Genomic DNA, 23668 nt, shown 5'->3' with positions numbered 1-23668 from the left:
TGTATCTGGACAATGTGCTGGGGAGAGTGTATCTGGACAATGTGCTGGGGAGAGTGTATCTGGACAATGTGCTGGGGAGTGTGTATCTGGACACGGTGCTGGGGAGAGTGTATCTGGACACGGTGCTGGGGAGAGTGTATCTGGACAATGTGCTGGGGAGAGTGTAACTGGACACGGTGCTGGGGAGAGTGTATCTGGACAAGGTGGTGGGGAGAGTGTATCTGGACAATGTGCTGGGGAGAGTGTATCTGGACACGGTGCTGGGGAGAGTGTATCTGGACAATGTGCTGAGGAGAGTGTATCTGGACACGGTGCTGGGGAGAGTGTATCTGGACAATGTGCTGGGGAGAGTGTATCTGGACATGGTGCTGCGGAGAGTGTATCTGGACACGGTCCTGGGGAGAGTGTATCTGGACAATGTGCTGGGGAGAGTGTATCTGGACACGGTGCTGGGGAGAGTGTATCTGGACAATGTGCTGGGGAGAGTGTATCTGGACACGGTGCTGGGGAGAGTGTATCTGGACATGGTGCTGGGGAGAGAGTATCTGGACACGGTCCTGGGGAGAGTGTATCTGGACAATGTGCTGGGGAGAGTGTATCTGGACAATGTGCTGGGGAGAGTGTATCTGGACACGGTGCTGGGGAGAGTGTATCTGGACACGGTGCTGGGGAGAGTGTATCTGGACAATGTGCTGGGGAGAGTGTATCTGGACACGGTGCTGGGGAGAGTGTATCTGGACAATGTGCTGGGGAGAGTGTATCTGGACACGGTGCTGGGGAGAGTGTATCTGGACAATGTGCTGGGGAGAGTGTATCTGGACACGGTGCTGGGGAGAGTGTATCTGGACAATGTGCTGGGGAGAGTGTATCTGGACACGGTGCTGGGGAGAGTGTATCTGGACAATGTGCTGGGGAGAGTGTATCTGGACACGGTGCTGGGGAGAGTGTATCTGGACACGGTGCTGGGGAGAGTGTATCTGGACAATGTGCTGGGGAGAGTGTATCTGGACAATGTGCTGGGGAGAGTGTATCTGGACACGGTCCTGGGGAGAGTGTATCTGGACAATGTGCTGGGGAGAGTGTATCTGGACACGGTGCTGGGGAGAGTTTATCTGGACAATGTGCTGGGGAGAGAGTATCTGGACACGGTGCTGGGGAGAGTGTATCTGGACAATGTGCTGGGGAGAGTGTATCTGGACAATGTGCTGGGGAGAGAGTATCTGGACACGGTGCTGGGGTGAGTGTATCTGGACAATGTGCTGGGGAGAGTGTATCTGGACACGGTGCTGGGGAGAGTGTATCTGGACAATGTGCTGGGGAGAGTGTATCTGGACACGGTGCTGGGGAGAGTGTATCTGGACACGGTGCTGGGGAGAGTGTATCTGGACAATGTGCTGGGGAGAGTGTATCTGGACAATGTGCTGGGGAGAGTGTATCTGGACAATGTGCTGGGGAGAGTGTATCTGGACACGGTGCTGGGGAGAGTGTATCTGGACAATGTGCTGGGGAGAGTGTATCTGGACACGGTGCTGGGGAGAGTGTATCTGGACACGGTGCTGGGGAGAGTGTATCTGGACACGGTGCTGGGGAGAGTGTATCTGGACAATGTGCTGGGGAGAGTGTATCTGGACAATGTGCTGGGGAGTGTGTATCTGGACACGGTGCTGGGGAGAGTGTATCTGGACAATGTGCTGGGGAGAGTGTATCTGGACACGGTGCTGGGGAGAGTGTATCTGGACAATGTGCTGGGGAGAGTGTATCTGGACAATGTGCTGGGGAGAGTGTATCTGGACACTGTGCTGGGGAGAATGTATCTGGACAATGTGCTGGGGAGAGTGTATCTGGACAATGTGCTGGGGAGAGTGTATCTGGACACGGTGCTGGGGAGAGTGTATCTGGACATGGTGCTGGGGAGAGTGTATCTGGACACGGTGCTGGGGAGAGTGTATCTGGACATGGTGCTGGGGAGAGTGTATCTGGACACGGTGCTGGGGAGAGTGTATCTGGACATGGTGCTGGGGAGAGTGTATCTGGACACGGTGCTGGGGAGAGTGTATCTGGACATTGTGCTGGGGAGAGTGTATCTGGACATTGTGCTGGGGAGAGTGTATCTGGACAATGTGCTGGGGAGAGTGTATCTGGACACGGTGCTGGGGAGAGTGTATCTGGACACGGTGCTGGGGAGAGTGTATCTGGACACGGTGCTGGGGAGAGTGTATCTGGACACGGTGCTGGGGAGAGTGTATCTGGACACGGTGCTGGGGAGAGTGTATCTGGACAATGTGCTGTGGAGAGTGTATCTGGACACGGTGCTGGGGAGAGTGTATCTGGACAATGTGCTGGGGAGAATGTATCTGGACACGGTGCTGGGGAGAGTGTATCTGGACACGGTGCTGGGGAGAGTGTATCTGGACAAGGTGCTGGGGAGAGTGTATCTGGACACGGTGCTGGGGAGAGTGTATCTGGACACGGTGCTGGGGAGAGTGTATCTGGACAAGGTGCTGGGGAGAGTGTATCTGGACACGGTGCTGGGGAGAATGTATCTGGACACGGTGCTGGGGAGAGTGTATCTGGACAATGTGCTGGGGAGAGTGTATCTGGACACGGTGCTGGGGAGAATGTATCTGGACACGGTGCTGGGGAGAGTGTATCTGGACACGGTGCTGGGGAGAGTGTATCTGGACAAGGTGCTGGGGAGAGTGTATCTGGACACGGTGCTGGGGAGAGTGTATCTGGACACGGTGCTGGGGAGAGTGTATCTGGACAATGTGCTGTGGAGTGTGTATCTGGACAATGTGCTGGGGAGAGTGTATCTGGACACGGTGCTGGGGAGAGTGTATCTGGACAATGTGCTGGGGAGAGTGTATCTGGACAATGTGCTGGGGAGAGTGTATCTGGACACGGTGCTGGGGAGAGTGTATCTGGACACGGTGCTGGGGAGAGTGTATCTGGACAATGTGCTGGGGAGAGTGTATCTGGACACGGTGCTGGGGAGAGTGTATCTGGACAATGTGCTGGGGAGAATGTATCTGGACACGGTGCTGGGGAGAGTGTATCTGGACAAGGTGCTGGGGGGAGTGTATCTGGACACGGTGCTGGGGAGAGTGTATCTGGACAATGTGCTGGGGAGAGTGTATCTGGACAATGTGCTGGGGAGAGTGTATCTGGACACGGTGCTGGGGAGAGTGTATCTGGACACGGTGCTGGGGAGAGTGTATCTGGACACGGTGCTGGGGAGAGTGTATCTGGACAATGTGCTGGGGAGAGTGTATCTGGACAATGTGCTGGGGAGAGTGTATCTGGACAATGTGCTGGGGAGAATGTATCTGGACAAGGTGCTGGGGAGAGTGTATCTGGACAATGTGCTGGGGAGAGTGTATCTGGACACGGTGCTGGGGAGAGTGTATCTGGACACGGTGCTGGGGAGAGTGTATCTGGACAAGGTGCTGGGGAGAGTGTATCTGGACAATGTGCTGGGGAGAGTGTATCTGGACAATGTGCTGGGGAGAGTGTGTCTGGACACGGTGCTGGGGAGAGTGTATCTGGACACGGTGCTGGGGAGAGTGTATCTGGACAATGTGCTGGGGAGAGTGTATCTCTACAATGTGCTGGGGAGAGTGTATCTGGACACGGTGCTGGGGAGAGTGTATCTGGACACGGTGCTGGGGAGAGTGTATCTCTACAATGTGCTGGGGAGAGTGTATCTGGACACGGTGCTGGGGAGAGTGTATCTGGACACGGTGCTGGGGAGAGTGTATCTGGACAATGTGCTGGGGAGAGTGTATCTGGACAATGTGCTGGGGAGAGTGTATCTGGACACGGTGCTGGGGAGAGTGTATCTGGACAATGTGCTGGGGAGAATGTATCTGGACACGGTGCTGGGGAGAGTGTATCTGGACAATGTGCTGGGGAGAATGTATCTGGACACGGTGCTGGGGAGAGTGTATCTGGACAATGTGCTGGGGAGAGTGTATCTGGACACGGTGCTGGGGAGAGTGTATCTGGACAATGTGCTGGGGAGAATGTATCTGGACACGGTGCTGGGGAGAGTGTATCTGGACAAGGTGCTGGGGAGAGTGTATCTGGACACGGTGCTGGGGAGAGTGTATCTGGACAATGTGCTGGGGAGAGTGTATCTGGACACGGTGCTGGGGTGAGTGTATCTGGACACGGTGCTGGGGAGAGTGTATCTGGACAATGTGCTGGGGAGAGTGTATCTGGACAATGTGCTGGGGAGAGTGTATCTGGACAATGTGCTGGGGAGAATGTATCTGGACACGGTGCTGGGGAGAGTGTATCTGGACAATGTGCTGGGGAGAGTGTATCTGGACAATGTGCTGGGGAGAATGTATCTGGACAAGGTGCTGGGGAGAGTGTATCTGGACAATGTGCTGGGGAGAGTGTATCTGGACACGGTGCTGGGGAGAGTGTATCTGGACACGGTGCTGGGGAGAGTGTATCTGGACAATGTGCTGGGGAGAGTGTATCTGGACACGGTGCTGGGGAGAGTGTATCTGGACAATGTGCTGGGGAGAGTGTATCTGGACACGGTGCTGGGGAGAGTGTATCTGGACACGGTGCTGGGGAGAGTGTATCTGGACAATGTGCTGGGGAGAGTGTATCTGGACAAGGTGCTGGGGAGAGTGTATCTGGACAATGTGCTGGGGAGAGTGTATCTGGACACGGTGCTGGGGAGAGTGTGTCTGGACACGGTGCTGGGGAGAGTGTATCTGGACACGGTGCTGGGGAGAGTGTATCTGGACAATGTGCTGGGGAGAGTGTATCTCTACAATGTGCTGGGGAGAGTGTATCTGGACACGGTGCTGGGGAGAGTGTATCTGGACACGGTGCTGGGGAGAGTGTATCTCTACAATGTGCTGGGGAGAGTGTATCTGGACACGGTGCTGGGGAGAGTGTATCTGGACAATGTGCTGGGGAGAGTGTATCTGGACAATGTGCTGGGGAGAGTGTATCTGGACAATGTGCTGGGGAGAGTGTATCTGGACAATGTGCTGGGGAGAGTGTATCTGGACAATGTGCTGGGGAGAGTGTATCTGGACACGGTGCTGGGGAGAGTGTGTCTGGACACGGTGCTGGGGAGAGTGTATCTGGACACGGTGCTGGGGAGAGTGTATCTGGACAATGTGCTGGGGAGAGTGTATCTGGACAATGTGCTGGGGAGAGTGTATCTGGACAATGTGCTGGGGAGAGTGTATCTGGACACGGTGCTGGGGAGAGTGTGTCTGGACACGGTGCTGGGGAGAGTGTATCTGGACACGGTGCTGGGGAGAGTGTATCTGGACAATGTGCTGGGGAGAGTGTATCTGGACACGGTGCTGGGGAGAGTGTATCTGGACACGGTGCTGGGGAGAGTGTATCTGGACACGGTGCTGGGGAGTGTGTATCTGGACACGGTGCTGGGGAGAGTGTATCTGGACAATGTGCTGGGGAGAGTGTATCTGGACAATGTGCTGGGGAGAGTGTATCTGGACACGGTGCTGGGGAGAGTGTGTCTGGACACGGTGCTGGGGAGAGTGTATCTGGACACGGTGCTGGGGAGAGTGTATCTGGACAATGTGCTGGGGAGAGTGTATCTGGACAATGTGCTGGGGAGAGTGTATCTGGACACGGTGCTGGGGAGAGTGTGTCTGGATACGGTGCTGGGGAGAGTGTATCTGGACACGGTGCTGGGGAGAGTGTATCTGGACAATGTGCTGGGGAGAGTGTATCTGGACATTGTGCTGGGGAGAGTGTATCTGGACAATGTGCTGGGGAGAGTGTATCTGGACAATGTGCTGGGGAGAGTGTATCTGGACACGGTGCTGGGGAGAGTGTATCTGGACACGGTGCTGGGGAGAGTGTGTCTGGATACGGTGCTGGGGAGAGTGTATCTGGACAATGTGCTGGGGAGAGTGTATCTGGACAATGTGCTGGGGAGAGTGTATCTGGACACGGTGCTGGGGAGAGTGTATCTGGACACGGTGCTGGGGAGAGTGTATCTGGACACGGTGCTGGGGAGAGTGTATCTGGACATGGTGCTGGGGAGAGTGTATCTGGACAATGTGCTGGGGAGAGTGTATCTGGACAATGTGCTGGGGAGAGTGTATCTGGACACGGTGCTGGGGAGAGTGTATCTGGACACGGTGCTGGGGAGAGTGTATCTGGACACGGTGCTGGGGAGAGTGTATCTGGACACGGTGCTGGGGAGAGTGTATCTGGACACGGTGCTGGGGAGAGTGTATCTGGACAATGTGCTGGGGAGAGTGTATCTGGACACGGTGCTGGGGAGAGTGTATCTGGACAATGTGCTGGGGAGAGTGTATCTGGACAATGTGCTGGGGAGAGTGTATCTGGACACGGTGCTGGGGAGAGTGTATCTGGACAATGTGCTGGGGAGAGTGTATCTGGACACGGTGCTGGGGAGAGTGTATCTGGACAATGTGCTGGGGAGAGTGTATCTGGACAATGTGCTGGGGAGAGTGTATCTGGACACGGTGCTGGGGAGAGTGTATCTGGACACGGTGCTGGGGAGAGTGTATCTGGACACGGTGCTGGGGAGAGTGTATCTGGACACGGTGCTGGGGAGAGTGTATCTGGACAATGTGCTGGGGAGAGTGTATCTGGACAATGTGCTGGGGAGAGTGTATCTGGACACGGTGCTGGGGAGAGTGTATCTGGACACGGTGCTGGGGAGAGTGTATCTGGACACGGTGCTGGGGAGAGTGTATCTGGACACGGTGCTGGGGAGAGTGTATCTGGACATGGTGCTGGGGAGAGTGTATCTGGACAATGTGCTGGGGAGAGTGTATCTGGACACGGTGCTGGGGAGAGTGTATCTGGACACGGTGCTGGGGAGAGTGTATCTGGACACGGTGCTGGGGAGAGTGTATCTGGACACGGTGCTGGGGAGAGTGTATCTGGACACGGTGCTGGGGAGAGTGTATCTGGACAATGTGCTGGGGAGAGTGTATCTGGACACGGTGCTGGGGAGAGTGTATCTGGACACGGTGCTGGGGAGAGTGTATCTGGACAATGTGCTGGGGAGAGTGTATCTGGACACGGTGCTGGGGAGAGTGTATCTGGACAATGTGCTGGGGAGAGTGTATCTGGACAATGTGCTGGGGAGAGTGTATCTGGACACGGTGCTGGGGAGAGTGTATCTGGACAATGTGCTGGGGAGAGTGTATCTGGACACGGTGCTGGGGAGAGTGTATCTGGACAATGTGCTGGGGAGAGTGTATCTGGACAATGTGCTGGGGAGAGTGTATCTGGACACGGTGCTGGGGAGAGTGTATCTGGACACGGTGCTGGGGAGAGTGTATCTGGACAATGTGCTGGGGAGAGTGTATCTGGACACGGTGCTGGGGAGAGTGTATCTGGACACGGGGCTGGGGAGAGTGTATCTGGACACGGTGCTGGGGAGAGTGTATCTGGACACGGGGCTGGGGAGAGTGTATCTGGACACGGTGCTGGGGAGAGTGTATCTGGACACGGGGCTGGGGAGTGTGTATCTGGACAATGTGCTGGGGAGAGTGTATCTGGACAATGTGCTGGGGAGAGTGTATCTGGACACGGTGCTGGGGAGTGTGTATCTGGACAATGTGCTGGGGAGAGTGTATCTGGACACGGTGCTGGGGAGAGTGTATCTGGACCCGGTGCTGGGGAGAGTGTATCTGGACAATGTGCTGGGGAGAGTGTATCTGGACAATGTGCTGGGGAGAGTGTATCTGGACACGGTGCTGGGGAGAGTGTATCTGGACCCGGTGCTGGGGAGTGTGTATCTGGACAATGTGCTGGGGAGAGTGTATCTGGACACGGTGCTGGGGAGAGTGTATCTGGACCCGGTGCTGGGGAGAGTGTATCTGGACAATGTGCTGGGGAGAGTGTATCTGGACACGGTGCTGGGGAGAGTGTATCTGGACACGGTGCTGGGGAGAGTGTATCTGGACACGGTGCTGGGGAGAGTGTATCTGGAGTAGTGAGCAGGTTAGTCCCCATATTGAAGGAAAGATATAATTTCATTGGAGGCAGTTCAGTGACAGTTCACTAGGATGGTCCCTGGGATGGAGGGATTGTCCAATGGGTAAAGTCTAATTAGGTTGGGACCCTACCCCCTGGAGTTCAGAAGAAGGAGGGGTGATCTCAGTGAAACAGAGAGGATTCGGAAGGGGCTTGACAAGGACTCTGCTGAGAAGGTGTTTCCCCTCCTGGGAGAGTCTGGGACCAGAGGGCACTGTCTCAGAATAAAGGGGCACCAATTTAAGACTGAGATGAGGAGGAATTTCTTCTCCGAGAGTTGAGAGCCTTCAGAGGTCCTTGCCTTCGGGAGCTGTGGGGGCAGAGCCCTTGTGTATATTTAAGGAAGAGAGAGAGTGATTCTTGAACAGTCCAGGAATCGAGGATTGCAGGGAAAGGGCAGGGAGGTGGACGTGAGGAATGTTGGATCGGCCGTGACTCTATTGTACGGCCAAGCAGGCTGAGGGGCTGAGTGGTCAATTGCTGTTCACATATCTTCTGGTCTTATAATCTTTTGTCTTGTTCCTTTTTATCGCAATTGTAGCACAGCTCCTTGTCATAGCAACTAATCATTATTGATCTCTCTCTCCTCAGAACTACATCCGCTGTGATCCTGCATCTTTGTGGGTCTTTTGCATTCTCATTCTGATAATCCTCTCCTATCCATTTGATGTTTCCCTGTCTGCATCAACCTCTTGAAGCTTTCACAAATTCTGTTTCATCATTTTGAGCTTTTTATCACTCACAATCCGTCACGTTCCCTTATCAATAAGTTACTTCTCTCTCTAGTCGACGAAGCACTAACCCCCCCCCCCCCCCCCCCCCCCCCCACCTTCACACAAGAGCATTTCTCCAGCCTTTTCCTGAAATGTCCAGTCCCCCTGTCTCACTCACCTGGATACGAAGGAACTGGTCGAAAGCCAGGTGAGGGGAGGTGTTGGGGGAGGTGTTATTTCTACCATGTCATCACCAGGTCTTTGTCACTGGCCAACATGTCCAAAAACTGTCGGAGGGAAATGCACATTGTCATTCCTTGTGAAAGCAGTGTGGCCATCAGTGTGCCAGCTCAGTGCCATGGGGAAAGGGTGGTCAGTGGAGTCAAGGTGGAGATCTGTAACAGGGAAGTGGCACCAGCACAGACATAGACACAGACATAGACATAGACACAGACACAGACACAGACATAGACACAGACACAGACACAGGCACAAACATAGACACAGACACAGATACAGACACAGACACAGACATAGATACAGAAACAGGCACAGATACAGATACAGACACAGACATAGACACAGACACAGACACAGACATAGGCACAGAAACAGACACAGATACAGACACAGACTCAGACACAGGCACAGGCACAGATACAGATATAGACATAGACACAGATACAGATACAGACACAGACACAGACACAAATACAGACACAGACAGAGACACAGGCACAGACACAGACACAGGCACCGACATAGGCACAGATACAAACACAGACATTGACACAGACACAGATACAGATACAGATACAGATACAGACACAGACATAGACACAGACACAGACACAGACACAGATACAGACACAGACACAACATAGACACAGACACAGACACAGACACAGACACAAACATAGACACAGACACAGATACAGATACAGACACAGAAACAGGCACAGATACAGACACAGACATAGACACAGACACAGACATAGGCACAGATACAGACACAGATACAGATACAGACACAGACACAGGCACAGAAACAGACACAGACTCAGACACAGGCACAGGCACAGATACAGATACAGATACAGATACAGACATAGACACAGACACAGGCACAGATACAGATACAGACACAGACACAGACACAAATACAGACACAGACAGAGACACAGGCACAGACACAGACACAGACACAGGCACAGACACAGACAGAGACACAGACATAGGCACAGATACAAACACAGACATTGACACAGACACAGATACAGATACAGATACAGATACAGACACAGACATAGACACAGACACAGACACAGACACAGATACAGACACAGACACAACATAGACACAGACACAGACACAGACACAGACACAAACATAGACACAGACACAGATACAGATACAGACACAGAAACAGGCACAGATACAGACACAGACACAGACATAGACACAGACACAGACATAGGCACAGATACAGACACAGATACAGATACAGACACAGACACAGGCACAGAAACAGACACAGACTCAGACACAGGCACAGGCACAGATACAGATACAGATACAGATACAGACATAGACACAGACACAGGCACAGATACAGATACAGACACAGACACAGACACAAATACAGACACAGACAGAGACACAGGCACAGACACAGACACAGACACAGGCACAGACACAGACAGAGACACAGACATAGGCACAGATACAGATACAGACACAGACACAAATACAGACACAGACAGAGACATAGGCACAGATACAGACACAGACACAGGCACAGACACAGACAGAGACACAGACATAGGCACAGATACAGATACAGACACAGACACAGGCACAGACACAGATACAGATACAGACACAGACACAGACGTAGACACAGACACAGACACAGATACAGACATAGACACAGATACAGACACAGATACAGACACAGAGACAGACATAGACACAGATAGATACAGACACAGATACAGACACAGACACAGATACAGACACAGACACGAACAGAGGTACAGATACAGACACAGACATAGACACAGACACAGTTACAGACACAGACACAGATGCAGACACAGACACTCCTACTGGAATCCTTCTGTCCTGCAATTCTGTGTTTCAGTGACAAAGCTGTCTTCACTTCACACAGCATATACATTAAAAAGATTCTACAATCTAAAACCACCTGAAATGAGTTAATTGTAACTTGTAGCCATCATGATATGAATATATAGCAATGAGTTCATGGTAATTATATTTGTCAGAGTTAAGATCATTAAATCCAGTAATGATTGGATAGTAATTCTATCTATCCTTGAGTTACTGATAATTGTACTCTTCGAGTTAGTTAATAACCAGCAATAAGTTAATTGTAATTTTCTCAATTTTTGAATTAATGATTATTACACCCATTGCTGAATTATTGGTGGCTGTATCTGCCTTTGAGATAGAACCTTAAAGCACAGAATGAGATCTCTTTGTTCATGTACCTCACCCACTCAGCTTTCCTTTATCTACCTTTTGGAAAGATTATCCATTTCATATTTTTCAGATTTACCTTGCAATTTTTACAAAGCTTTGCCGGTTTGTATTTTGAAAATTCTCTGTGCTCTTAACATTTTAACACTCATTGTATATATTTCCTTTCTACAACCGTTCCCACAAAATAAGTTCATCAGAACTATTTGTTCAATTTCCTGATACATCTCTATCCTCCTACAGTTCTCCTGCAAATTCAGGGGTGTTTTTTGGGAATGTTATGCCTGCTACTCCCTGCCTTTTAACTGCAATCACTTTGTTCCCTGATTTCATATGAAGTTCATAGCCTTCACCAATAACCTCAACAAGTTATTAAATGGTTAGGGCATGACTCGCTTTGCAATTCCATGCTGGGCTCCAGAATTAGCCCCTGTCTTTCCAAGGCACCCACCTTTTGAAAGATTTCCTCTCGATTCAGGACAGCAAGATCAGAAAGGAGATGGAATGGCTATTACAACAGATAGGGTGAGCAGAAAGAAAAACACCGAGGAGGTAGCCTGGAGACATTCCTGATGGAGTGAATTTAGAGAGTATGTTGCCAATTGTGGGCGAATCCAAATCTAGGGATTACAATTACAAATAACAAGATTTCAACCAGTGATAAATCCAGTAGGAAATGCATTGGAGTTGTCTCTATCCTGGCAGTGTGAGATAATGGTACTCGCTAGCACAGTGTGGGGTTAAGGTGACTGTTACTGATGCAGCTAAGGTGATGTGAGACGAGTACATGAGGAGGAAAGGACCAGATGAAAGTGTTGATAGGGTTGGCTGAATTATCCTGGTGTACAGCACTGACCTGTCGGATCACGTGTTAATTTCTCTGGGTTGGATTTCATGTCCTTTCCGAGGATTTTACAGCAGAAACACACTGTGTCATCGGCGATGAGCTGTTGGCTTTGTATCGTTTTGCCATGTTTGATATCAGGGTGACCTCCAGGGTCAAGTTTTCAGTGCAGCAGGAACATTAATCATTAGCTTTCCACCTTGATCACCACCCCTAGAGAAACTTGCTGGTTCATTTCAGAGATTCTCTTTTACCCCTTTATTCATTTACAGTCAGGTTTTCAGCAGAATTGAGCAAGACTACATTGATGAGTATCAAGTAATATGCTGATCTCTCCTGAACCCATTCACAGCTCCTGGGGGAAATAAACAATCAGAAGACTGTCTCTGGGTGAAAACTGCCCTGAATTTACACATGGGGGGGTGGGGGGTGGGGGTATGGGGAGGGTGTAGTGTTGAAGTTCAAGGGAGATGTGAGCAGTGAGTATTTTACACAGAGAGCAGTGGGAGTGTGGAACACGATGCTGGGGTGGGGTGGAGGCACATATGATAGGGGCAGTTAAGGGACTTTTAGATAAGCACATGGATATACAAGGAATGGAGGGTTATGGGCCAAGGGCAGGCAGAAGGGATTTGTTTTATTTGGCATCGTATTTGGTACAACATGGTGGACTGTTCCTGTGCTGTATTATTCTCTGTTCAACGTTCTACACTGGCAATGTCTCTAATCTCCTCCCCAACTCCAACATTATATATTCAAAATGGGTTCTGGTCAAATTTAATAAAAACTGCAAACACCTCTTCTGCAACCTCCTTAGTTTAAATGTGGAAATGCTGGTGTTGGACTGGGATGGACAAAGTTAAAGATCACACAACACCAGGTTTATTTGGAAGCACTAGCTTTCAGAGCACTGCTCCTTCATCAGGTAGCTAGTGGGGCAGGATCATAGGACACAGAATTTGTAGAAAAAGATCACAATGTCATACAATTGCAATGATATATTGAACAAACCTAGATTACTGTTGAGTCTTGAATCACTTAGAATGGGATGCAGGTTTCAATTGATTAATATGTACATCCCAGACCTTATTTCAAGTCACATTCTCGAGATAATGTAAGATTTTATTACAAAATGGTGATATCTCAGCTCAGACAATGCATTAAAGGTGTGAGGTTAGAGTCTGTCTGTATCTCAATCTTGAGTCAGACTGGTTCTATTTCCAAAGTAGGAATTTATAAAATGTCACATGGACTGACTACTTCAAGTAATTGAGCAGTATTTATGTTAAACAGCAGTATTTCACTGAAGCATCTATTAGAGTCATAGAGGCAGACAGCATAGAAACAGGCCCATTGACCCACTGTGTCGATGCTGATCAACAAACTACACTAATCCCATTTACCTCCACTTGGTCCATAGCCCTATATCTGCTCATCCAGATGTTTCTTAAATGTTGCCAGGGTACCTGCCTCCACTCCCCTCTCAGGTAGCACCTTCCATTATTCCACCACACTCTGGGTGAAAAAGATTCTCACAATCTACCCTGTCTATGTCTCTCATAATCTTGTATCCCTCAATCAGACCCCCCCCCCAGCCTCCTGTGCTCCAGGGAAAATGAACCCAGTCTATCAAGTCTCTCCTCATAACTTGAGATTTCCCATCCCAGGCAACATCCTGATGATTCTCCTCTGCCCGTTTTCCAGTGCAATCACATCCTTCTGATAGTGTGGTGACCACAACTGCAGACATTATTCCACCTGTGGTCTAACCTATGTTTTAGAAAGTGTAACATGACTTCCTTACTCCTCTATTCTACGCCCAGCTCATGAAGGCAAGCATCCTGTAACCTTTCTTCGTCACCCTGTCTCCCAGTGCTAACACCTTCAGGGATCTATGGACTTGTACACCAAGGTCCCTTTGTTCCTCAATATTCCCTGGGGATCTATCATTCATTGTGTATATCATTCTCTTGTTAGACCTCCCAAAATGCATCACCTCACCCTCATCAGATGGAACTAAATTCCATTGGCCATTGCTCTGTTGGATTTTCCAGCTGATCAATGTAAGCCTATAGCCTGAGACCATCCTCTTGTTATCAACAACAATTTTTACCTTATCTACAAACTTACTAATTACACCCTTTCCCTTCACACCCAGCATGGGACCCAGCACTGATCCCTGTGGTACACCTCTGGTCATAGGCTTCCAATCACAAACACAACTCCCCCACCATCACTCTTTGTCTCTAATTTACAGCCAATTTTGGATCCAGTTGCCAACTTGGCTTAGATCCCATGGGATCTACCATTTTGGACCAGCCTTCCACATGGGACCTTGTCCTGGCTAAAGCCATATAAACCATATCAACCACACCACCTTCCTCACTGTACTGAGTCATTGTTTCAAAAAACTCAATTAAATTAGCCAGGCAGGATCTCCCTATAACAAATCCATACTGACTATCACTGATCAATCCCTGCCTTTTAAAGTGTTGATTAATTCTGTCCTTTAGATTTTTTTTCCAATACTTTCCTTACCATTGATGTCAGACTAACTGATCTGTAATTGCCTGGCCTATCCTTGATGCCCTTCTTGAGTAAAGAATACACATTAGCTATCTGGCACTTCATCTTTGACCCACCAGGACCCCAGCAATCTCCTCTATTGCCTTCCATAGCAGTCTGGGATGCATCTCATCAGGCCCTGCTAAAACATCTAATGTCTCCTCCTTGTTAATCTTGACAGGTTCAAAGCCTCACCATCCCAATTGAAATCTCTGGCTACAATATCTTTCGGTTTTTGTGAATACAGATGAGCAATGTTCATTTAAGGCATCATCTACATCCACTGGCTCCAGATTAGGTTAAAACAATGACTGCAGATGCTGGAAACCAGATTCTGGATTAGTGGTGCTGGAAGAGCACAGCAGTTCAGACAGCATCCGAGGAGCAGAAAAATCGACGTTTCAGGCAAAAGCCCTTCATCATGTCGATTTTGCTGCTCCTCGGATGCTGCCTGAACTGCTGTGCTCTTCCAGCACCACTAATCCAAAATCCATGTACAGATTGCCCGTTTGATCTCTCCTAGGTCCCATTCTTTCCTTGGTCATCCTCTTGCTCTTAATATACTTATAAAAAGCCTTGGGGTTTTCCTTAATCCTTTCAGCCAAAGATATTTGGTTGCCCGTGTTTGGCCTCCTACTTTTTATTTTAAACACCCCTTCCTTTTCATCACACCCACCAGGGAATTTTACCTCTGTGAAGCCTACATCAAACTCTCTGGGAAATATCAATATTTCCTGACTATACTTTGACAGATTGACCTTAGATTCTAAGGAAATATTTGTGGGAGGATGCTCTACAGCCATCTTTGTTTGCACAGGGCTATGTCGATGATCTTAGTCTCCACCTCAGTGTGCAACATTGTGAGAGATCTGGGCAGCATGTCACTGTGCAGGCTGTGGAAGGAGGAATGACAATAAGTTCGAGTAATTGCACAGGTTTAATTGCTTGCATCCTGTATATTTGCCAAAATGACTATTTCATGCACACCAAAATCAACATTTTAACCTGATGTTGCATCAGTCAATCTGCTACAAGACATAGACCAGTTGTTCCAGTTTCTAACTGAGCAGAGTTTTATTGTCCAACTGTTTTTCACCAACTTGGTGCATTCCACGTTCCTGGATTTGAGTTTCAGGTTCAGATCTTCTGCCTCTTGTTTTGAACAGGATCATACTTTCTTTATCGCAATTAGACTTTCTCTCTGAATTGATAACATTCAACTGAATAGTTCTTCAAGGTCTGGCCTGACTATTCAAGCAGTTGGTTATGTGACATGTCTTAGATATTTTACAGAATCATACCACATCCTTCAGTTTAACTCCTGAAGTATGTAGCCACTAACAAAGGACTTAACTCCTGAGAGAGTCATGGCATCATATAGCATGGAAAAGACCCCTGGGACCAACTCACCCATGTTGAACAAGTTCCGAAACTGAACTAATCCCGTTTGCCTGTGTTTCTTCCATTTCTCTCAAAACTTTTCCTATTCATGGACCTGTCCAAATATTGTAACTGTACCTGCATCGATCACAGCATCAAGAAAATCCCTGCCATTTCCTTTGGCATGGTAGTCAGCATGTCCAGCAGCAAACATTCTGACCTTGAAGCAAAACTTGTGGCAGCTTATTTGACTAAAACCATAAAACCAAGTCAGTCAGTGTTCTTTACTCACTGACAGCCACCTGTAAGTACAGAGAGTCATTAACCAGAAGACACAGATTGACAGAAAAACAAGGGAGGGGCTGTTTTGTTCAGCAGGATGTTGTGATCTCAAATGCAGTGTCTGTGAGGATGCTGAACAGTAAATAGCTACAAGTGAGTCACGACTATGGGAGGAGTCAACATGAGGGTCACTTGGATTACAACCGAGTAGTTCACTCCCAGCTCGATGTGGATCTCCCTACACTGGGCAGGTCAAGCTGTTTCTCTGCCTGCTTTTGTTAGGCCCAGATTATACTGTACATCCATTGTACATCACTAGCCCCTTTTTTGTGCAGAATGTTTGAATAAAAAAGACCACTCACCAATGACTTTTTCCACACAGAACTTTCCGATTAAACACGACCCACTCACCCTTGTCCTTTCTCCTTCACGGTATTGGCGTGGCCTCACTGATCTTTCTAAGTGTTACTCCAATATACTCAGCTCGGTGCTGCTATTCACTGAGAGAGACCGGCCTGCTCAGATACTCTCCAGCAGCTCAGATACTCTCCAGCAGCTCTGGTGCCAATATTGTACTCTGCCACCTCGGGATGGGCAGGGTGGCAGTGGGATGGTGGTGAATGCTGTTGCTGCTCCATGGTTCAAACTCTGTGGAGATGTTCTCTACACGCCCAGCATCTGTACTGACCCGCAGAGTACCCACTGCTGCAGAGCTGTGATCATACAAACTCAGGTATCAGTGGGAGAGAACGCTCCAACCTCTCCTGAAAACACAAAGACAGGCAGCATTGGAAGCAGAGCAGGTGGAAACCAGAAACTATACCATGACAAATGGCAGTGCAGTGTGCAGGGCAATGTGAGGCCATTCAGTTTGGATCATGTGATGGAACAGGGCAGTAACCTCGGGAGATCTTGGTGGGGGGGTGCGGGTCCACCGACACAGAGAATTCAAATGTCAGGAAAAGGTACAAGAATAATCAAAAAGGCTGATTGGACACTGTAGGTCTGGAGTCAAATGTAGGGCCCGGCTGTGTTAGGATGGCAGATTTCCATCCCGAAGGCCCACATGAAATGAAAATAGGCTGTTCACCCCCCTCAGTCCAGCTCTGTCATTCTATAGAACCATTTGGGATCCTTTTCTTTAGTCACGTACAGGATGTGGGTGTCTCTGGCTGGCCCAGCATTTATTGCCCATCCCCAGTTGCCCCTTGAGAAGGTGGGGGTGAGCTGCCTTCTTGACCCACTGCAGTCCATCTGCTGTAGGTAGACTATCCCCCAGGGTTCTGAAGGACATAGCTGAGGCAATTGTAGAGGCATTGCTGATGGTCTTTCAGGGATCACTGGAGTCGGGGAAGGTCCCACAGGACTGGAAAATGGCTAATGTACCAGCCCTGTTTAAGAAGGGGAGGGAGGAGGAAAACAGAAACTATAGGCTGCTTAGCCTGACCTCGGTCATTGGTAAGATTTTAGAGTCCGTTATTAAAGATGAGATTGTGGAGTAGATGAACTACACAGTAAAATAGGGCTGAGTCAGCACAGCTTCATCAAGGGAGGTCCCACCTGACAAATCTGATGGAATTCTTTGAGGAGGTGATGAGCAGGTTAGACAAAGGGGATCCAATCAACGTGATCTGTTTGGATTTCCAGAAGGTCTTTGACAAGGTGCTGCACAGGAGCCTGCTATATAAGACAAGAGCCCATGGTGTTAGGGGCAAGGTACTGGCCTGGATAGAGGATTGGCTGACTGGCAGAAGGCAGAGAGTGGGGATAAAGGGGTCGTTTTCAGGATGGAGCCAGTGGCTAGTGGTATTCCACAGGGGTCAGTGTTAGGACCACAGCTATTCACGTCACATATTAATGATCAGGACGAAGGAACTGAGGGCATTGTTGCTAATTTTGAGGATGACACAAAGATAGGTGGAGGGACAGACAGTGTTGAGGCAGAGGGACTTGGACAGGCTGGGAGAGCGGGCAAAGGAGTGGCAGATGGAATACAATGTGGGAAAAGGGGAGGTTATGCAGTTTGGTAGGAGGATAGAGGTGTAGACTATTTTCTAAATGGGGAAAGGGTTTGGAAATCTCAAACACAAAGGGACTTGGGAGTCCTAGTTCAGGATTCTCTTAAGGCTAATGTGCAGGTTCAGTTGGCAGTTAGGAAGGCAAATGCAACGTTAGCGTTCACTTCAAGAGAGCTAGAGCAGAGCTAGAGCTGAGCCTGTATAAGACTCTGGTCAGACTGCATTTGGAATGTTGTGAGCAGTTTAGGGCCCTGTATCTAAGGAAGGATGTGCTGGCCTTGGAGAGGGCCGAGAGGAGGTTTACAGGAAAGATCCCGGGGATGAAGGGCTTGTCATATGAGGAATGGGTGAGGAGTCTGGGTCTGTACTGGATGGAATTTAGAAGGATTTGGGCGGGATCTGACCGAAACCGAACAGAATGCTGAGAGGCCTGAATGGAGTGCGCATGGAGAAGATGTTTCAACCCTAGGAGACCCGAAAATGTGTTGCTGGAAAAGCGCTGCAGGTCGGGCAGCATCCAAGGAGCAGGAGAATCGATGTTTCAGGCATGAGGATTCCTGAAGAAGGGCTCATGCCCGAAATGTCGATTCTCCTGCTCCTTGGATGCTGCCTGACCTGCTGCGCTTTTCCAGCAACACATTTTCAGCTCTGATCTCCAGCATCTGCAGACCCCACTTTCTCCTCAACCCTAGGAGAGACTAGGACCCGAGGGCACAGCCTCAGGATGAAGGGACAACCCTTTAGAGCTGAGATGAGGAAGAATTTCTTCTTTCAGAGGCTTCTGAGACTTTGGAACTGCTTGTCACAGAGACTGTGGGGGCAGAGTCCTTGTGCATATTCAGGGCTAGAGATAGATGGACTCTCGATCAGTCGGGGAATCAAGGGGTACAGGGAAAATGCAGGGAAGTGGGTGGGAGGAGTTTCCATAAGACCCTACAACAGAATTAGGCCATTCGGCCCATCGAGTCTGTTCCACCATTCGATCATGGCTGATGTTTCTCAACCCCATTCTCCTGCACTCTCCCCATAACTGTTTGATCCTGTTACCAGTGGGTTAGTGAACTAAATCGGTTTGGCAATAATCTGCAGAGATCACAAGTAAGCAAGTGTTTTATTTCCTGATTATTCTGAAACCTTTTTAAAGCTTCAAGCCAGATTTCCAGCATCGGGTTTTAGGAAACACTTTTCTGCTCAGAAGGTGGTGAAAGATCCTCCACAAACTGCAACTGAACTGGAGAATCAGAGGAAATGGCTTCCAGGTATAGAGTTTGGTGTTGAGGTGCTGTGCTCCAGAGGGTCTTAGCTTGCCCCCCCTTGGTGTCTGTGCCAGCTGAGGGAAGGATCCCTCTCTCCTCATTCCCAACACCTTCCCATTCACCGAGACTCCCAGCTCTGCTCCTCACTGAGAGTCTCTGAGCCCTCTCTCTGAGCTGCCACTGAATATTCTTCCTAATCCCAACGTCTTTCCCAGCCGTAATGTGTCTCCATGTTAACAGGTGCTGACCAGTTCTAGGAAATGCAGACCAATTTTAATGAGGCTATTATTATTATTAATGAGACTGAGCTTCCAGGACCCCTGAGTGAATTGATTTGCCGTGCTACCTACATGGCCTCCATTGAGTATGAGAGTATTGTAGATCGAGAGCCCTGTACCCACTAAACAGCCTCACCCAACCGTGTCTTCACAGGGAGTAGCAGTGGGGAGTCATTGTATCATTGACTGACTGAGGCCTTGGGAGCTGAGGACTGTGCTCACCTGCCTCACACTCCCCTTCTCCCGAGAGTCGAAACTCATCTCCTGCACAGTTTTATCATTCACTTCCACCTCCTCTCAAACCCATTTCAACCATTCTGGATCCAGATTCCCTGAAGGATCAGATTACAGTCAGAGTGTAGGTGAGTACAGAGATGAGACTCACTGCATGGACAGGAAGCTCCTTGTGTGTACCTTGCTGGACTGTGGGACTGCTGTCTGCGGTCTCTGGGCCAAGTCCTTGTTGGTTGAAGCTAGATGGAAATTTTCGACAAAAGAAGAGAACTCCCCAACCTGAAGGAGGAGGGATGAGTGTATCAACAGCTGGAGCCCCTGTGCAAACCACACTCTGAGTATCAATGCTGTATTTCCCAGGTGGTCACAGCAGAGCACCCACACTGCACAGTGAGAAAAACTCTGTGCTGAAATTAGTCTGAGGTCCTTGTTGCCTGCAAGTATTAACAATCAGCTCCTAGCCAGCACCGCGATTCCACACAGACACATTCAGGACAAAAGCCAATACTCCATTCCACTGTACTGCAACTGGAGTCAGCACCAACCACGCAGAGCAACTCAGCACCACCTGTTCCTGGGCATAGTGCATACAGAGGGCACTGAAGACCCTCATCGACACAGAGGTCTTGTTCAATTCAGTCAATGGGCTAAAGAGTGGCAGATGGAATTTAATTTGGTAAAACAAACAGGGGTAGGGCTTATACAATTAAAAGTGCGGCCTTGGGTAGTATTGTAGAGCAGAGAGACCTTGGCGGGGGCAGGTACATAATTCTTTGAAGTTTGTATCACATGTAAACAGGGTGGCTAAGGAGGTGCTGAGCACACTTGCCTTCATCATTCAGATCTCTGAGTACAGGAGTTGGGACGTTATGTTGAGGTTGTGCAGAATGTTGGTGAGGATGGTCATAGAGTTATAGTTCATTCTACATACAAACCACCCACTGTGTAAAAAAAATTGCCCCTCGTTTTTTTTAAGATCTTTCTCCTAGCCTATGACCCCTGTCTTAAAATCCCCAGCCTAGGGAAAAGACACCTGCCTATTCTATGCTCCTCATGATTTTATAAACCTCTATAAGATCACTCCTCAATCTCAGACGCTCCAGTGAAAAAAAAAGTTCCAGCCTATTCAGCCTTTCCTGTTAGCTCAAACCCAGTAACCTCCTGGTAAATCCCTCCTGAACTCTCTCTAGTTTAATAATATCCTTCCCATAGCAAGGTGACCAGAACTGGGCACAGTACAGATGACACCAAAACTGGTTACAAATCATACAACACCAGGTTACAGTCAAACAGGTTTATTTGGAAGCACTAGCTTTTGGAGCGCCGCTCCTTCCTCAACCTCCACAACCAGCTGATGAAGGAGCAGCGCTCCGAAAGCTAATGCGTCCAAATAAACCTGTTGGATTATAACCTGGTGTTGTGTGATTTGTAACTTTGTCCATCCCGGTCCAACACTGGCTCCTCCACATCATAGCCACCAAAACTGGTGGCATAGCAGACAGTGAAGAAGGTTTGCTGAGATTACGAAGGGATCCTGGTCAAATGGGTCAATGGGCTGGGAAATGGCAGAAAATGGAGCTCAATCTGGATGAACAAGGGTAGGGCTTATACAATTAATGGTAGGGCCTTGGGTAGTGCTGTGGAACAGAGAGACCTAGGGGTTCAGGTACATAATTCTTTGAAGTTTGTGTGATATGCAGGCAGGGTGGTTAAAAAGGCATTTAGCATACCTGCCTTCATTGCTCAGTCCTTTGACGATAGGAGTTGGAATGTCACATGGAGGTTGTACAGGATGTTTGTGAGGCCTCCTCAGGAATACTGTGGACAGTTCTGAGCGCAGTGTTATCAGTGTATTATTAAACTCGAGAGGGTTCAGAAGAGATTTTCTTACACAGACGATGGTTCAGGTGTGGAATGAATTTCCAGAAAACGTGGTGGATGCAGGTACAGTTACAACGTTGAAAAGACATTTGGATAAGTTCATGAATAGGAGAGGTTTGGAGGGATCTGGGCCAGGAGCAGGCAGGTGGGACTAGTTGCGTTTGGGATAATATTCGGCATGGATTGCTGTATCACTCACTGACACTATGATTCGATAGCATTTAGAGATGGGTAATAAATGATGGTCTAGCCAATGACCCCAACAGCTGATGAGGAAATTTAAACAAAACTTGCTCCAATTTTGCTGTTTTTACATTTTCCTTTTCCTTCTGCTGATTAACAAGAGGATGTTGAGGAATAAAGCACGAGGTTAGATACAAAGTAAAGCTCTCTCTACATCATCCCCATCAAACACTTCCAGAACAGAGACAGCACAGGGTTAGATACAGAGTAAAACTCCCTCTACACTGCTTCCTTCACCTCCCCCTCCCCCCCCACACTCCCCCACACTCCCTTCCAATACTCCCAGGACAAGGACACGAGAAGGTTAGATACAGAGTAAAGTTCCTTCTACACTGCCCCCACCATTACAGGCATCAGGCTGGTGAGTTTCTCCTGTGCTCTGTCCATGAGAAGTCCATCCCTTCTGAGACAGGGGGACCAGACCTGGCCACAGTACAGCGTGTGTGAGGAAGACTCTTTGCTGCAGTGCTCACATCCGCTGGTAGTAACAGCCCTGGCCTGTGAGGTTCCTAAGGCTCATCATCAAAGGCACCAATGTCCATATGCACATCCACATTTCCTCATCTCTCTCTCCATTTGAGAAATAGTCTGCACCTCTATTTCTGCTGCTAAAGTATTCATCCACAATACATTCCTCTCAAAAAATATCCCTGCAACATCCTTGCATCTTCCTCATATCTCACATTTCCTCTTTATTTTGTATCATTGACAAACTTGAAAATATTACAATTGGTCCCTGAATCCAGATATTTTCTTATCAACCTATTCAGACATGAATGGCACACCTCTGGAATAGGTGGTACTGGAACCAGGGCCTCCTTGCTCAGCGTTAGGAACACTACCACTGCATCACAACCTGATGAAGGGCTTTTGCCCCAAAACATCGATTTTCCTGCTCCCCAGATGCTGCCTGACCTGCTGTACTTTTCCAGCACCACACTCTTTGACTCTAAACTCCAGCATCTGCAGTACCCACTTTCTCCTCCATGGCCAGCACTGACCAGAGAAGCATTTATTGCCCAGAGTGCATTGGCGAGCTATCCACATTACTGTGGGTCTAGAGCCACGTGTAGACCAGACCAGGTAAAGATGGCAGATTTCCTTCCCTTACAGACACATGTGAACCTGACAGGTTTTCCCTCACAACAGTTTCATGTTCATTATTCGATCTTTATTCCAGGCTCAGGCAACTCTCTGTGTGGAGTTTGCACATTCTCCCCGTGTCTGCGTGTGTTTCCTCCGGGTGCTCCGGTTTCCTCCCACAGTCCAAAGATGGTCAGGCCAGGTGAATTGGCCATGCTAAATTGCCCGTAGTGTTAGGTGGATTAGTCATGGGTAAATGAAAGGGAATGGGTGTGTCGCTCTTCGGAGGGTTGGTGTGGACTTGTTGGGCCGAAGGGCCTGTTTCCACACTGTAGGAAATCTAACCTTAATTTCAGGTGATTATTGCTGAATT

At 49.0% G+C, this 23668-nt stretch overlaps 1 protein-coding gene across 1 annotated transcript in view; it reads left to right on the top strand.

Annotated features, from left to right (window-relative positions):
* LOC122554859 (cell adhesion molecule 2-like) overlaps positions 1-23668 on the top strand; it is an 820685-nt gene that overhangs the window by 492080 nt on the left and 304937 nt on the right. The gene's annotated exons all lie outside the window — the stretch shown is intronic.

Source organism: Chiloscyllium plagiosum, unplaced genomic scaffold (assembly GCF_037043375.1).
Source record: "Chiloscyllium plagiosum isolate Xiang-an unplaced genomic scaffold, Cpla_swu_hap1 HiC_scaffold_12, whole genome shotgun sequence".
Lineage (NCBI taxonomy): Eukaryota > Metazoa > Chordata > Chondrichthyes > Orectolobiformes > Hemiscylliidae > Chiloscyllium > Chiloscyllium plagiosum.
The sequence above is the reverse complement of the archived record's forward strand: the minus strand, read 5'-3'. Positions and strand labels throughout refer to the sequence as shown.